A 16,548-nucleotide genomic window follows, 5' to 3' on the forward strand; every position below is an offset into this window, starting at 1 on the left:
TTTAACAAATACTTATTGAGCATCTGTTATGTGTTAGCCATTGATCTCAGTGCTGGGATAGAGCACTGAAAAAAAAAATAGCTGTCTTCTCATGGAGTTTAAATGGGTTTTCAGTGAATTCTTTCTCTTCTTTTTCGGGTTTGTTTGTTTGAAAGAGAGAGAGAGAGAAAGACGGTGTGTGGGGGGGGGGGGTGACGCCTGGGTGGCTCAGTCAGTTAAGCATCTGACTTTGGCTCAGGTCGTGATTCTCACTGTTTGTGAGTTCAAGCCCCGAGTAGGGTTCCATGCTAACTGTGCAGAGCTTGCTTGGGATTCTCTCTCTCTCTCTCTCTCTCTCTCTCTCTCCCCCCCCCCGTCTCTCTCTCTCTCTGCCCCTCCCCCACTTGCACACACACTCTGTCTCAAAATAATAAATAAACTTTAAAAAAAATTTTTTAAAGAGAGTGCACAAACCAGCAAGTGGGGGAGGGACAGAGAGAGGGGAGAGAGAGAGAGAGAGAGAGAGAGAATCCCAAGCAGGCTCTGTGCTACCAGCGGGGAGCCCAAATGCAGGGCTCGGTCTCAAGAACCATGAGATTCATGACCTGAGCCGAAATCGAGAGCTGGATGTTGAACCCACTGAGTCATCTGGGCTCCCCTATGGGAATTATCTTTCTAATTTTTATGAGATTAGTTAGGTTCTTTAATACAACTATTTCATACGTAATGAGTCTGAGGGCCAGCAAAGTTATCAGTAGCCCGAACGAAGTCTTGTGTCTTAGAAGTAGTGAGAGTAGGATTCAAACCTGGGCTATGTGGCCCACATGCTTCATCAGGAGATCATACTGCTGATGGTATATTCAGCTTCTACTCTGTCCTCTGATCTTGCCCCTGAGGCACATACATACTCTGCGAACCTCAAAGATCGATATTTCATCCCCTTTCACAGATTGCAACTCTGGGACTCGGGGAGGGGTAGGAATTCATCCAAGATCGCAACATGACTCCAAAAAAGTTTGGCCGATGCTTACCCTCGGTTACTGATGTGAAACAAATCACGGAAAAGATGAGGGACTTAACAATACATATTTATTATCTCTTGTGGTTTTGTGAAGCTGGACTTCAGGAGCAGCTTGGCCGGGCTGTTCTGGCACAAGGTCTTTCGTGAGAACACAGTCAGAGGTCAGCTGACGCTACAGTCATCTGACGGCTTTTGATGGGAGTTCCTCTTCCGTCGATGATGGGAGGAGGAGATGACCCACTCCCGTGACCGGAAGTCCTGGGGATACAATAATGATAAAAATAAACATACGCCAGGGGCGCCTGGGGGGCTCAGTTGGTCGGGCGACCAACTCTTGATTTCAGCTCGGGTCATGATCTCACAGTTTGGGAGCTTGAGCCCCGCATTGGGCTCTGCGCTGACAGTGCGGAACCTGCTTGGGGTTCCGTCTCTCCCTCTCTCTCAAAATAAGTAAATAAACTTTTTTAAAAAATGGACATGCCCCTGCTTTATGTAGGAACAGTCACAAGACAGTGGGAGAGAGAGAAAACAGTCCCATAAATATAAATAGAAACTTCATGAAGTGCTGTGAAGGAAAAGAAGAGAGAGCTATAAAAGTGTTTTTGACTTAGTGTTGGGAGTCAGAAAAGTATAGTTCTGAGGGGCGCTTGGGTCACTCAGTCGGTTGAGCCTCCGACTTTGGCTCTGGTCATGATTTCACAGGTCATGAGTTCGAGCCCCGTGTCAGGCTGTGTGCTGACAGCTCAAGCCCGCTTTGGATGCTGTGTCTCCCTTTCTCTGCCCCTCCCCACTCACACTTTGTGTGTGTGTGTCTCTCTTTCTCTCTTAAAAATAAATAAACGTTTTGAGAGACAGAGAGTGAGTGGGGGAGGAGCAGAGAGACAGAGGGAGACACAGAATCCTAAGCAGGCTCCAGGCTCCGTGCCGTTAGCACAGAGCCAGATGTGGGGCTTGAAGCAGTAAACCTGAGCCCTAGTCGGATGCTTAACCCACCGAGCCACCCGGGCACTGCCCCCTCTTTATTTATGTATTTATTATTATTTTTCAAGTTTAAATTTTTTTAACGTTTATTTTTTCAGAGAGAGCACATGAGCAAGGGACGGGCAGAGAGAGAGGGGGGACACAGAATCTGAAGCAGGCTCCAGGCTCTGAGCTGTCAGCACAGAGCCAGATGGGGGGCTCGAACTCACCAACCAGGAGATTGTGACCTGAGCCGAAGTCGGACACCGACTGAGCCACCCAGGCGCCCCCACTGAATTCTGTGTTATGTGAATATCTCAGTAAAGCTTTAAGTAAAGAAAGACAAGAAATGGAAGCTTCCACTTTCCCTCCCTTGGGACACTTGATTTTAAGCTCAGCCTCCTTGCTAGGAAAAGCCAAACCAGCCCAGAGAGAAGCCTTCGTGGAGAAGAGCCAAAGTTCCTGACCCTCAGGCAGGCGACAGCGCCAGGCGCCGGCCAGCACCAACTCGCTGGCCATGTGAGCGAGCCATCTCGGAAGTATATCCTCTGGCAGCTGGTCAAGCCACCCCGGAGGGAGCAGATACGAGCCATTCCTTTCCAAGCCCTGCCCAAAGTTCTGATCTGTAAGCAAAATCAAGGACCGCTGGTGAATTATACCACAAAGTTTTGTGATCACTTGTTACACAGCATTAGATTACCTGGACACTGCCCTCTACCAACTCTCTTCACACTTTCTTTTTTCTCCATAATGTTTCCTTCTCTCTCCCTCCCCCTGGTGTGCACCCTCTCACGGGGTCAAACAGGCGCTCTATCTTCCTCTTTCCTTCACCCCATTCTCTTTCTCTAACTCTCTTTCCCTTTCTCTGCCAACACTCTCCGTCTTTCTGATTTTAGTCTCTCTGACGAGCTCATTCTTTCTGTATTCCCTGAAGACGTCCTCTGGGCCCAGCCCTGTGCGAGGTGACACATAAACCCTGGGGGGGGGGGGGGATATGTTGTCCTGTGGCATCACAGAAGATCTCTCAGAGGAAGTAATGACCGAGTGGAGATGTGGAGAATGGTGACAAGTCAGGTGACCGAGCCATGGTGACTGAGGGGGATAAAGGCGTCAATTAAGAAATCGGATGGTGGGGGCACCCAGCTGGCTCAGTCAGTAGAACATGTGACTCTTTATCTCTGGGTTGTGAGTTTGAGTCCCACGCTGGATGTAGAGATAACTTAAAAATAAAATATTTTAATTTTATTTTTTTTTAATGTTTATTTATTTTTGAGAGAAAGAGACAGAGCATGAGCAGGGGAGGGGCAGAGAGAGAGGGAGACACAGAATCCGAAGTAGGCTCCAGGCTCTGAGCTGTCGGCACAGAGCCCAACATGGGGCTCGAACTCACCAGTCTTCCAGCTGTGAGATCATGGCCTGAGCCGAAGTCAGCTGCTTAACCGACTGAGCCACACAGGCACCCCAAAAATAAAATCTTAAGCAAGAAAAAGAAGCCAGATCATGAGTTGCCTTTTTTTTTTTTTAATGTTTATTTATTTTTGAGAGAGAAAGACACAGCATGAGCTGGGGAGGGAGACACAGAATCCAAAGCAGGCTCCAGGCTCCCAGCTGTCAGCACAGAGCCCAATGTGGGGCTCGAACTCACAAATGGTGAGATCATGACCTGAGCCGAAGCGGGTTGCTCAACCAAGTGAGCCACCCAGGTGACCCTTGTCCTTTTTTTTAAGCCCTGAAAATCTATTTGTTAATTACAATACGTGACCGTTGTACTTTGAGGCAAATAGAGAATATAAAACATCAGTATCCTGAACGCTAAAGAAACAAGTCCAGAGTGAACATCACTTTGCTTAGAATGATTTGAGGCTGGAGTGTCTGGGTGGTTCAGTCGGTTAAGCATCTGACTCCGGCTCAGGTTATGATCTTATGGTTTGTGGGTTCAAGCGCCTTGTTAGGTTCTGTGCTGACAACTCAGAGCCTAGAGCCTGCTTCAGATTCTGTGTCTCCCTCTCTCTCTGCCCCTCTCCTTCTCACCCTCTGTCTCTCAAAAATAAATAGATGTTAAAAAAAAAAAAAAAGAAAGAAAAGAAATGAGAGAGTTTGGAAAGTACACGTCTCTTCAAATCTGTATTGTTTCTTCCAAATACCGCTTGGCCCCCTAGGAAAGTCCGTTTTCTAAACATGACCTTACCCCTTATCCTAATCCAGAGGATGAGACAAGGATCCAGATGGCTTGAAGTTCAGAAACAGAATGAGAATAGGGGACACTATTTGGTAACTTTTATCTTATCACAATCTTAAAAAAAGTTTAATGTTTATTTATTTTTGAGAGAGAGAGCAGGGAAGGGACAGAGAAAGAGGGAGACACAGAATCCGAAGCAGGCTCCAAGCTCTGAACTGAAGGCACAGGGCCTGATGCAGGGCTTGAACTCACAAACCGTGAGATCATGACCTGAGCCGAAGTCGGACGCCTAATCGACCGAGCCACCCAGGTGCCCCACAAATTTTTTTAAGTAACCTCTACACCCAACGTGGGGCTCAAACTCACAACCCCGAGGTCAAGAGTCACATGCTCTACAGACTGAGCTAGCCAGGCACCCTACAAATTTTTATTTTGGAGATTTTCAAGCTTACAGAAAAAATAGTCCAATGAATATTCATATATCCTTTGAATAGATTCATTAATTTGAAATTTTGGCACATTCTCTCTCTCTCTCTTTCTCTCTCTCTCTCTCTCTCTCTCTCTGTCTCTCATACACACACACGCTTACCCATATACTTTTTAGCTAACCCACTTTACAGTTCGTCCTTCCAGGTCTTTAAGTCAATGCAGGGAAAAATTTTGAGAACCAGTCGGCCAGATTCTCTCACACACTTCCTGCATATGAAATGCCAAATATGCACAAATCCCTTCAACCGAAAGATTAATTCCAGAGGTCTGAGCCACTTGAAAATGTCTATATTTAACTCCAAATATTCGCTGGGTTAAACGACGCCAATGAAGGAAACGATTATCGCAACAAGGGCATGCAGTACGTTCTCTTGATTAGCGCTGAGGCCGATTGCATTTTGCACAGATGGCTACAGCCGTGTCTGTCTTCTATTTCCCATGCTCGATCTTCAGCAACCCCTCGACGCTACTCCCACCGAGAGGGTGCGGTGTGAACGCATCTTAATTTAGTTCATTATAACTTCAATGACCTTATTTCCGACTAAGGTCACATTCTGAGGTTTCCGGAAGAACACGAATTGGGGGGTAGGCAAAAACTACTTAACCTGGTATGGGTACCAAATAATTTGGCACAGTTGGGGATGGTCAGTGGGTGGAAATAGGGCCTGGCTATGAGTTTATAATTCTTCTTTTTTAAACGTTTATTTTGAGAGAGAGAGAGAGAGAGAGAGAGAGTGCACGAGTGGGGTAGGGGCAGAGAGAGAAGGGAGAGAGAAGCCCAAGCAGGCTCTGCATTGACAGTGCAGTGCCCAATGTGGGCCTGGAACTCACTAACCTTGAGATCACGACCTGAGCCCAAACCAAGAGTCACACGCGTGATCGACTGAGCCACCCAAGCGCCCCTGTATTTTTTGTTTAAGATTTTATTTTTATTTATTTATTTTTAATGTTTATTTATTTTTGAGAGAGAGAGAGCACAAGCGGGGGAGGTTCTGAGAGAGAGCGGGACAGAGAATCCGAAGCGGGGCTCCGCACTGACAACAGAGAGTCCGATCTGGGGCTTCGACCCACAAACTGTGAGATCGTGCCTCGAGCCGAAGTCAGACGCTTAACTGACTGAGCCACCCAGGCACGCCAAGATTTGTTTTTATTTTTATTTTTTATAATATACATCCAAATTAGTTACCATATGGTGCAACAATGATTTCAGGAATAGATTCCGTAAGCCCCTTCCCCATTTAGCCCATGCCCCCCTCCCCCAACCCCTCCAGCAACGCTCTGTTTGTTCTCTGTATTTAAGAGTCTCTTATGTTCTGCCTCCCTCCCTGTTTTTATATTATTTTTGCCTCCCTTCCCCTATGTTCATCTGTTTTGCATCTTAAAGTCCTCATAGGAGTGAAATCATATATTTGTCTTTCTCTTGTCTATTCGCTTAGCATAGCACCCTCCAGTTCCATCCACATAGTTGCAAATGGCAAGATTTCATTCTTTTTGATTGCTGAGTAATACTCCATTGTATCTATATACCACATCTTCTTTTTTTATTTTTATTATTTTTTTAAATCTTTTTTTTAATTTTTTTTTAACGTTTATTTATTTTTGAGACAGAGAGAGACAGAGCATGAACGGGGGAGGGGCAGAGAGAGAGGGAGGCACAGAATCAGAAGCAGGCTTCCAGGCTCTGAGCCATCAGCCCAGAGCCCGACGCGGGGCTCGAACTCGCGGACCGTGAGATCGTGACCTGAGCTGGAGTCGGACGCTTAACCGACTGAGCCACCCAGGCGCCCCATATACCACATCTTCTTTATCCGTTCATCCATCGATGGACACTTGGGCTCTTTCCATACTTTGGCAATTGTCGATAGCGCTGCTATGAACATGGGGGTGCATGTGCCCCTTTGAAACAGCATACCTGGTAGTGCAATTGCTGGGTCGTAGGGTCGTTCTAATTTTAGCTTTTTGAGGAGCCTCCGTACCGTTTTCCAGAGTGGCTGCACCAGTTTGTATTCCCAGCCAAGATTTTATTTTTAAGGAATTTCTGCACCCGATGCGGGGCTTAAACTTCCAACCCCAGAAGCAAGAGTTGCGTCCTCCACCTTCCGAGCCAGCCAGGCGCCCCTCCCATCTTCTTTCTCAAGGCTGAATATGAATATGTCCCATGGTAAACTATAAACCACAGTTTGATTATCCATCCATCCGTTCAGCAGACATTTGGGTTGCTTTTCAGCCTTTGACTAGTGTCAATAATGTGGCCATGCACGTGGTGTCCAAATATCTCTCTGAGACCCTGGTGAGACCATGGGATATATTCCCCGGGGGGGAGGGGGTAGTTTTGTTTTTTTCAGCCACAGCTAATCGGAGCAGCTGCCAAAACTGAGACTTGGTCCCCGAAAGGGGGTGGAGAGCAGTTAGTCAATAGATCAGGCCCCTGGGTTTAGGGATTACATAATTACCTCCACCCAGGCGGCAGCTCCACTTTAACCACCTCGGTGGCTCTCAGCCCCACCTGCACATTAGGATTATCTGGGGACCGTTTCAGCAACTCTAGTGCCCGGGCCCCACCTTCCGAGACTGATTAATTGGGCTGGGGTGGAGCTGAGACGTTGGGATTTTTACAAAATGCTCCCCAGATGATTCTAAACACAGTCAGGACGGAGAACGCTGTAACAAAGGCACGTGTGGTGTCTTATTCCCGTCTCGATTCTTTTCCCGCCCTTCCTGTCCGAACCGCATAATTCTTAGGATTCTTTAAAACGACATCGGATTAGGGGCACTGGCTGGCTCAGTCAATGGGGCACGGCGCGTGATCTCAGGGTTGTGAGTTCGAGCCCTACATTGGGGGTAGAGATTACTTAAAAATAAAAATATTTAGGGGCGCCTGGGTGGCTCAGTCAAGTCGGGCGCCCGAATTCAGCTCAGGTCATGATCTCGCAGTCTGTGAGTTCAAGCCCTGCGTCGGGCTCTGTGCTGACAGCTCGGAGCCTGAAGCCTGCTTCGGATTCTGCGTCTCCCTCTTTCTGCCTCTCTCCTGCTCACATCTCTGTCTCTCTCCCTCAAAAAGTAAATAAACGATAAAAAAAAAAAATGTTTTTTTAAAGTAAAAGTATTTAAGGGGCACCTGGGTGGCTCAGCCGGTTAAGCATCTGACTCTTGATTTCGGTTCAGGTCATGATCTCATGGTTCGTGGGATTGAGCCCCATGTCAGGCTCTGCACTGACAGTATGGAGCCTGCTTGGGATTCTCTCCCTCCCTCTCCCTCCACACCCCCCCCCCAACTGCTCTCCCCTGCTCTCCCCCTCACACATGGTCCCTCTCTCTCTCTCAAAATAAATAAACATAAAAATTTTTTAAAAATTAAAATCTTTGAAATAAATAAAATTACATTTAAAAAAATTAGGCAGCGCCTGGCCAGTTCAGCCAGTGGAGCATGTGATTCTTGATTTCGAGGTTGTGAGATTGTGAGTTCGAGCCCCACATTGGGTGTAGAGATTGCTTTAAATAAATAAGTAAACTTGAAAAAATAAAAAATAAATGAATAAATAAAAACTAGCATGTTTGAATAGAAGTAAAGATAACCTTTATTACCTGTAATAAAATACATACATTTAATTATACAGATGGTGGATTTTTACGTACATGAGATGTTATGGATCAAATTGTGTCCCTGCAAAAGATATGTTCAAGTACTTGTCCTTGGGACCTATGAATCTGATCCTATTTGGAAATGGGGGTCTTTGTAGATGTAATCAAATTAAGATGACATCATTAAGGGTGAGCTGTAGTCCAATATGACTGGTGTCTTTATAAGAGGAGGGAAATTTGAATACAGAAACCACAGGGAGAAGGGCCACTTGAAAATGAAGGTAGAGGGGAGCCAAGAGGCTTAATTGGTAGAGTACATGACTCTTGATCTCAGGGTGGTAAGTTCAGGCCCCACATCGGGTGTAAAACTTACTTAATAAAATAAAATAAAATTAAAATAAAGTGGAATAGAATAGAATAAAAGCTCCTGGCTGGCTCATTTGGTGGAGCATGGGACTCCCAATCTCAGAGTTGTGAGTTTGCGCCCCGTGTTGGGTATAGAGATTACTTTAAAAAAGAACATAAAATATTTACATTTTTAAAAATTTATTTATGGGGCGCCTGGGTGGCGCAGTCGGTTAAGCGTCCGACTTCAGCCAGGTCACGATCTCGCGGTCCGTGAGTTCGAGCCCCGCGTCAGGCTCTGGGCTGATGGCTCGGAGCCTGGAGCCTGTTTCCGATTCTGTGTCTCCCTCTCTCTCTGCCCCTCCCCCGTTCATGCTCTGTCTCTCTCTGTCCCAAAAATAAATAAAAAACGTTGAAAAAAAAAATTAAAAAAAAAAAATTTATTTATTTATTTTTGAGAGAGAGAGCGCACAAGTGGGGAAGGGGTAGAGAGGGAGAGACAGAATCCACAGCAGGCTCCAGGCTCTGAGCTGTCAGCACAGAGCCCGATGCAGGCTCAAACTTACAAACCATGAGATCATGACCTGAGCTGAAGTTGGATGCTTGACTGACTGAGCCACCCAGGTGCCCCCGATGTTTATTTATTCTTGAGAGAGAGAGAGAGACAGAGACAGAGTGCAAGCCAGGGAGGGGCAGAGAGAGAGAGGGAGACACGGAATCCAAAGCAGGCTCCAGGCTCTGAGCCATCAGCACAGAACCCGACGCAGGGCTGAAACTCACAAACCGTGAGATCATGACCTGAGCCAAAGTTGGATGCTTAACTGACGGAGCCACCCAGGTGCCCCTTAATCTCTATGCCCAATGTGGGGCTCAAACTTATAACCATGAGATCAAGAGTTGCAGAGGCACCTGGGTGGCTCAGTAGGTTAAACATCCGATTCTTGATTTCAGCTCAGGTCATGATCTCAGGGTCGGTGAGTTTGAGCCCCACATGAGGCTCCAGGCTGACAGTGTGGAGCTTGCTTGGGATTCTCCCTCTCCTTCTCTGTCTGCCCCTCCTCTGCTCACTCACTCTCTCTCTCTCTCAAAATAAACAAACGTTAAAAAAAAAAAAAAAAAGAGTTGAATGTCTACTGACTGAGCCAGCAGGGTGGCCCTGGAGGGTAGAAGTTTGAAACCAAGGTCTGAGCTCCTCTGAAGGCCCTAGGGAAGCAATCCTTGCCGCCTCCAGCTTCTGGTGGTTGGCCAACAATGCTTGGCTCGTAGATTACTCCAATCTCTGCTTCTTCTGTCACATGTTGTCTCCCTGTGTGTATCTTTGTGTCTCTTCTCTTCTTGGAAGGATACCAATCGTATCGGGGTAAGGGCCCACCCTACTCCAGTGTGACCTCATCTTATTTTTATCATCATCTCTTTAGTGACCCTGTTTCCAAATAAGGTCACGTCCTGAGGTTTCAGGAAGAATGTGAATTTGAGGGGAGGGAAGCACTATTTAACCCATTACAGGTACAAGTATATATTCTTTTTTTTTTTAACATATATTTTTTAATTTGAGAGAGAGAGAGAGAGAGCAGGGTAGAGGGGCAGAGGGAGAGACAGAATCTCCAGCAGGCTCTACACTCAACTTGGAGTGTGATGTGGAACTTGATCCCATGACCCTGGGATCATGACCTGAGCTGAAATCAAGAGTCAGACAGATGCTCAACCTACTTACACCCAGGTTCCCCCCCTTTTTTAGTATATATACTTTAAAGTTTATTTATTTTGATAGAGAGAGAGAGAGAGGGAGAGAGAAAGGGAGGAAGTGTAGGAGGGGCAAAGAGAGAGAGAGAGAGAGAGAGAGAGAGAGAGAGAGAGAATCCCAAGCAGGCTCCACACTGTCAGTGAGGAGCCCGATTTGGGGCTCAATCCCATGAACCTTGACATCATGACCTGAGCTGAAATCAAGAATCTCACACTTAACCGACTGAGCCACCCAGGCATCCCACAAGTGTATATTCTTAAATGTGTAACAACATATATAGAAATAACTATGTATGTATATGTATGGAGCTAGGTAGTTAACTAGCTAGATGAAACAAATGTGGTATTTGATTAAAAATAAACGAAAAATGGGTGCCTGGTGGCTCATTCGGGCATCTGACTTTCTTTTTAATTCTTTTTATTTTTAGAGACAGAGAGAGAGAGGAAGGGAAAGCACGAGAGCACTAGCAGGGGGGAAAGAGAGAGAGAGAGAGAGAGGGAGAGAGGGAGAGGCAGAGAGATTGAGAGGGGATCCTGAGCAGACTCCACACTGAGTGTGGATCCCATAACCCTGGGATCATGACCTGAGCTGAAATCAAGAGTTGGACACTCAGGGCGCCTGGGTGGCTCAGTCGGTTGAGTTTCCAACTCTTGATTTCAGCTCAGATCATGTCCAGCCCAGCATCAGGCTCTGTGCTAAGCAGGGAGCCTGCTTAGGATTCTCTCTCTCTCTCCCTCTACCCCTCTCCCCCCTCCCTGGCTCTTGCCAGTGCGGGTTTACTCACTCTCTTTAAAAAAAAAAAAAAAAAGTCATTGGTGTGGGCGCCTGGGTGGCTCAGTCAGTTAAGTGTTGGACTCTTGATCTCGGCTCAGGTCATGATCTCACAGTTTGTGAGTTGCAGTCCCATATAGGGACTGCTAGGGGTTCTGTTTCTCCTTTTTGCCCCGCCCCCACTTGTGCTCTATCAAAAATATAAATAAATAAACTTAAAAAATTGATAAGCTATCAGAGTTGGGGGGATGGTCAGTGGGTAGGTGTAAGGAACTGAATTTCCCTGACTTTATAATTCTTTTCTTTTTAACGTTTATTTATTTATTTTCAGAGAGAGAGTGCGAGAGAGAGCAGGGGAGGGGCAGAGAGAGAGAGAATCCCAAGCAGGCCCCAGCTGTCAATGCAGAGCTGGATACGGGGCAGGAACTCATGAACCGGGAGATCACATGACCTGAGCCCAAATCAAGAGTCAGACACTTAACCCACTAAGCCACCCAGGCACCCCAAGTTTATAATTCTTTTTTTTTTTTTTTAATTTTTTTTTTAACGTTTATTTATTTTTGAGACAGAGAGAGACAGAGCATGAACGGGGGAGGAGCAGAGAGAGAGGGAGACACAGAATCGGAAGCAGGCTCCAGGCTCTGGGCCATCAGCCCAGACCCCGACGCAGGGCTCGAACTCACGGACCGTGAGATGGTGGCCTGAGCCGAAGTCGGACTCTCAACCGACTGAGCCACCCAGGCGCCCCCCCAAGTTTATAATTCTTGAAGCTGGGTGATAGGTATATGAAGGTTCATTTTACACTTTCCTCTATTTTTGTGTATGTTTGAATTTTTCCATAATAAAAAGTTTTTTAAAACCCTTATTTTAATGTTCCGAATCTAAAACTCTTAAACTATGCTGTGCTACTTTCCAATCCTAGGGGAAAATGCCAGTGACAGGATCAAACAACCTCTTTGTGCACAAAAGAGGTTTCGAAGTCTGGAATGACCATGCAGCAGAGGGTTATATCAAACGTCTGTTGGATAAGACTTTGGAGATAAACACTTTTGCTGAGTTGTCTTGTATTGTTAAAGTGAAATGTGCAGGGTCATAGAAATAAAAATAAAGGGAGTCAAGCTATTTTGAAGAACTAAAACTGATTCTTAGCATTAAATGATTTATTAGTTATTATATTGACCTTGAAATGACCCTGAAGATCCATGGCAATGACCTGAGCTATTTCCTGTGAGTATGCAGTAACTCTTGTGAACAGTAACTTTGTGGAAAAGGACTGAAAATCAAGCAACCTGGTCTATAAATTATTTTCTCCTGGACCTCTAGACTCATTAAACATCTAAAAGGGTTCCTTTTCCCACTCCCCCTTATAGTTTTATAAAGCTTACAAAGAAAATTTCATGTAATGGTAGGTTCTCAAATTTGGGGGTATATATGTTCTTAAACTTTTTTTTTTTTAAGGTGAAATTCACATTAAAAAAAAGAAATTTACATAACTGAAAATTAACCATTTTATCTTATTTTTTTAAGTTTATTTTTTATTTTGAGACAGAGAGTGGGGGAGAGGTAGAGAGCAAGCAAGAGAGAGAGAGAGAGGGAGAGAGAGAATCCCAAGCAGGCTCTGCACTGACAGCTCAGAGCCTGATGTGAGGTTTGAACTCATGAACCTTTCAATCAGACCTGAGCCAAAATCAAGAGCCAGACACAACTGACTGAGCACAACTGGCTATAATTTTGTTCATTAGGTGAGCATTTATTACCTAGAGTCAGGTTGGGCCCTGTGCTGTCATTCTATCATCCCTGGTCCCTGTCCTCTAGTGTCAGTAACAACTCCTTTATTGTTGTGATGTCCCAAAAGGTCCCTGCAAACTTCCAAAATGTCCTCAAGGGTGCAATACTCTCCCCTTGAGAATTAAAACAAAACAAAACAAAACAAAAACCCAACAGGAATTTCCCACAATAAGTCCCAAAATGTCCTCTAGGGGGCAACATCATCTCCTTGAGAACTAGGTGGAACCACGATCTAGCCTGGAGTTCATTACCCTCCATTTCCCAATAAAAACAGGGTTGGATTAGCAAGGAAGGTAGAGAAAATAGCTATTGGTTGGCAGTCAGCAAGATACCATAATGCCTCCCTTTGGCCAATGGTCTCCTCCTTTCTTCCCTAGTTACTTCCATGGGCCGGAGCCAGCTTCTGGCATTTCTTCCACACCGTGTAGTGACTTCTATGTAGAGCCATCCCTGTGACTAGAAAAACAAAATCTTTTGCCAGAATAATGATGTTCCCAGAGTAGAAAGAAATAGGTACCAGGGAAGCATTGGTCACTTACGGGCATCACAGAAGTTTCCATCTCAGAGAAATACAAGGATCTGCCAAGCTTGGAGACATTTTGGAGGTCCAGATGAAGAACTTTGGAAACGATGGGCAAGTTGGTAAAACATGCAACCTTCCTCCACAACCTCCCCACACCACACCCCCCACACACCTGGCACACATGGGCACGTGCGTGGGCACACACACAGATACACACACGTGCACACACACAAAGCCACGTTTGGTAGCTCTGTTGGAATCTTAGAGGCAATTTGTATCATGACCGGGAGACTCGCTCTCACTGATCAGCAAAGAAAGCTCTAAGGTATACACAAGAAGGTTCTTTAGATATATCGCCCAAGATGTATTGCAAAAGACTGCCATCTGGGTCTTCCAACCCAGCCATCCAGGGGGTCCTCAAAAGTGGCAAATATACTACAATTTACTTGTCTGTTCTCCAATCGATGGGTATTTAAGGTGTTCCCAGTTAGGGACTATTTTGACTAGCGCTGCTGTGAACATTCTTTTCATGCCTTTTGGTACACATTTGTTGGATATATACATTCGGGTGGAATTCTTGAATCATAGAGTAAGCTTCCTTTCAGCGGGAGTTGATATCGCCAAGCCATTTTCCAAAGGGATTCTAAGGGAGATCCTGTGTTTCTCCTCTACTCTAACATTCTATACTTCTCTACTCTGGTCGCCAAATGCCTGGAGGCTTTCCCACACCAAGCGGTTCTGCAACTGGGGGGATACCAGCTGAAGTTCAATTCCGTTCTGATACTATCTACCCGGAGTTAGCATGAGACCCCGTTGGTTAAGAGCTCATTCCCACAAGATTGCCCACCCCCAGCTTCAGCCTCAAATTGGAAGCACTTCTGATTGGGTATAAATCAGATGTTGCCACAACCCCTTTCTCTGTTTTCATTAATTTGCTACAGTGGCTCACAGAAGTCAGGAAAATAGTCTACCTACTAGACTACTGGTTTGTTACAAAGGATATTAAAGAATATGAATGAACAAGGGGCGTCTGGGTCGCTCGTCGCTCTGTCCATTGAGCATCCGACTTCAGCTCAGGTCACGATCTCATGGTTTGTGAGTTCAAGCCTCATATCAACTCACTGCTGTCAGCATGGAGCCGACTTCCTATCCTCTCTCTCTCTGGCCCTCCCCCATTCAAGCGCACATGCGCGCACTTCCTCTCAAAACTAAAACATAAAAAAAAAAAAAAAAAAAGAACAGGAATGAATTTAACTCATTAATGAGCGAACCAGCAGAAAAATTGAGCTGGTTCAAGTTGGAGATGAGAAATGTGTATGTATAAAAACAAATGCAGGAATTAGGTTGGAAAGTTTGCTACAAAATTAATACCATTCAAGGTCGTCTTTCCTACCAGACCAAAAATCCTTTGAAACTTGAGAATCTTCCGTAACTTCTCAGAGTCTAGACCCCAATCAACAATTACATAGTTAAGTCAAAGTGACATTTAGAATGTTAGGGCGGGGGCGCCTGGGTGGCTCAGTCAGTTAAGCATCGGACTCTTGATTTCGGCTCAGGTCATGATCTCACGGTTTCATGAGCTGGAGTCCTGCATGGGCTCTGTGATGACAGTGTGGAGCCTGCTTGGGTTTCTCCCTCTTTCTTTGCCCCTCCCCTGCTTGCGCTCTCTCAAATAAACTTAAAAAAAAAAAAAAAGTCAGAAGGGCTTGGTAGGCAATGTTAGTGGTCTAGTAAGACTCTGAAAAGGCATGGAGAAACCTTCCTGCCTCATGAGACTTGTTGATCTTTTCATTTTTCTCATTACCTAAAAGCAGACAGCCCTCTAGAATTCTGGAATGGCCTGCTGAAGCTTCAGAGATGGCCAGCTGGAGACCACAGCTTGAAAGGACAGACCACCGTGTGGTCTAGTCTTAACCAGTGTGGTTTCATCCATCGCTAGAATACATGGGGTTCAGAAAACAAGGCACAGAAGGGGAAAGACAATTCGCAGTATTTTTCTTTCCATTCTCATAATCCTGCTCTACCAGTCTTGTGTTAAAGAAACCTTTCGGACAATTTTGTTAAAAGCGCGTGCCAACATTTTATTGCAATGATGCATGCAAAGAAAAAAAAAAAGTCTCTTGTAGGTGAATTAGAAATGTATTCTTGGTATGGACATTTTAGGGGAGAAGTGAATGGTTAAATAACTATCATTAAACTAGAGGCTAGATCCAGAAAGTAAATAAAACTAGATCCAGAACATAAGAAAGGAAAGACGAAGATTAGGAGTCTTGATTGGCAGGCAGTAGTTCCTCAGAACAAATTTCATAACCATCAAAATTCACTCGAAATGGCTTAAATCTTTTTTATCAAGAAAGCTAATTACTTCACTGAAGGAGATTGTTATAAATTACTCACAAAGAGCGTATGTCCCAGACTAGTTTGCGGGCATTTTTTTTTTTCTTCTTTCATGGTAGGATTAATAGACCAAGAAGTAATTTGGCGCCTTTACCTCCAGATTTATCTTTCACGCTGCACTGGTTTTCTTTCTGTTCCCGGAACCTAAATGGTCCATACCTCGTCAGGCTCTGAAATAAGCTTTTCCTTGGCTTGGAACTTTCTCTTCTCCTTCCCATCTCCACTTAAACAACCCTGTCCTGGGCGCCCCCTTTAACACCTCATTTAATAGAGGCTCTCTTCTAACTTCCAGTTCCTTTCCCCTGGGGCATTATCGGTTTTTAAGCTCCAGGAAGCTAGAAACTGTTCCCATCGACCATCACAGAGCTTGACACTGTACAAGGAGCTCATAAAAGCACAGAACAAAGATCCTTGGATATAAACCGGCCTCAACGAATTTTTGCAGTAGGCAATGGAATGCCCCACACGGACTAAAATTCTTGAGGCGCTCTTTACGGCTGATATTACGTTCCTGAGACAACTATTTAGACGCCAGGATTGTCTGCATCCGTTAAATGAGAATAGTAGTTCCTCCCAGCGGAGTTTTGAGGATCAAAAGATTGTAGGTCGTTTGCACACCGTTTGAACCCGGTCAGTCGCTCCCACGTGTAACATTTATCTTGAGCCTTCCCGATAACCTACGCTCCAAGCTCTTAAACTTCCCGGAGGCAGTACCAAGGCCCGCCCCTCTCGCACCGCCCCAGGGAGACGTCACTGACCGAGGTTTCTAA

General features: G+C 45.4%; 1 long non-coding RNA gene across 1 annotated transcript; it reads right to left on the reverse strand.

Annotated features, from left to right (window-relative positions):
• Positions 1 to 1,051: 1,051 nt before the first annotated feature.
• Positions 1,052 to 16,542, reverse strand: LOC132690750 (uncharacterized). Its single transcript, XR_013552742.2, has 2 exons — positions 13,191 to 16,542; positions 1,052 to 1,258 (listed from the first exon to the last, which is right to left on the reverse strand). It is a non-coding gene; the product is annotated as an uncharacterized LOC132690750 (long non-coding RNA).
• Between the last annotated feature and the right edge of the window lie 6 nt (positions 16,543 to 16,548).

Source organism: Panthera onca, chromosome E2, assembly GCF_046562875.1.
Source record: "Panthera onca isolate mPanOnc1 chromosome E2, mPanOnc1 haplotype 2, whole genome shotgun sequence".
Classification (NCBI taxonomy): domain Eukaryota; kingdom Metazoa; phylum Chordata; class Mammalia; order Carnivora; family Felidae; genus Panthera; species Panthera onca.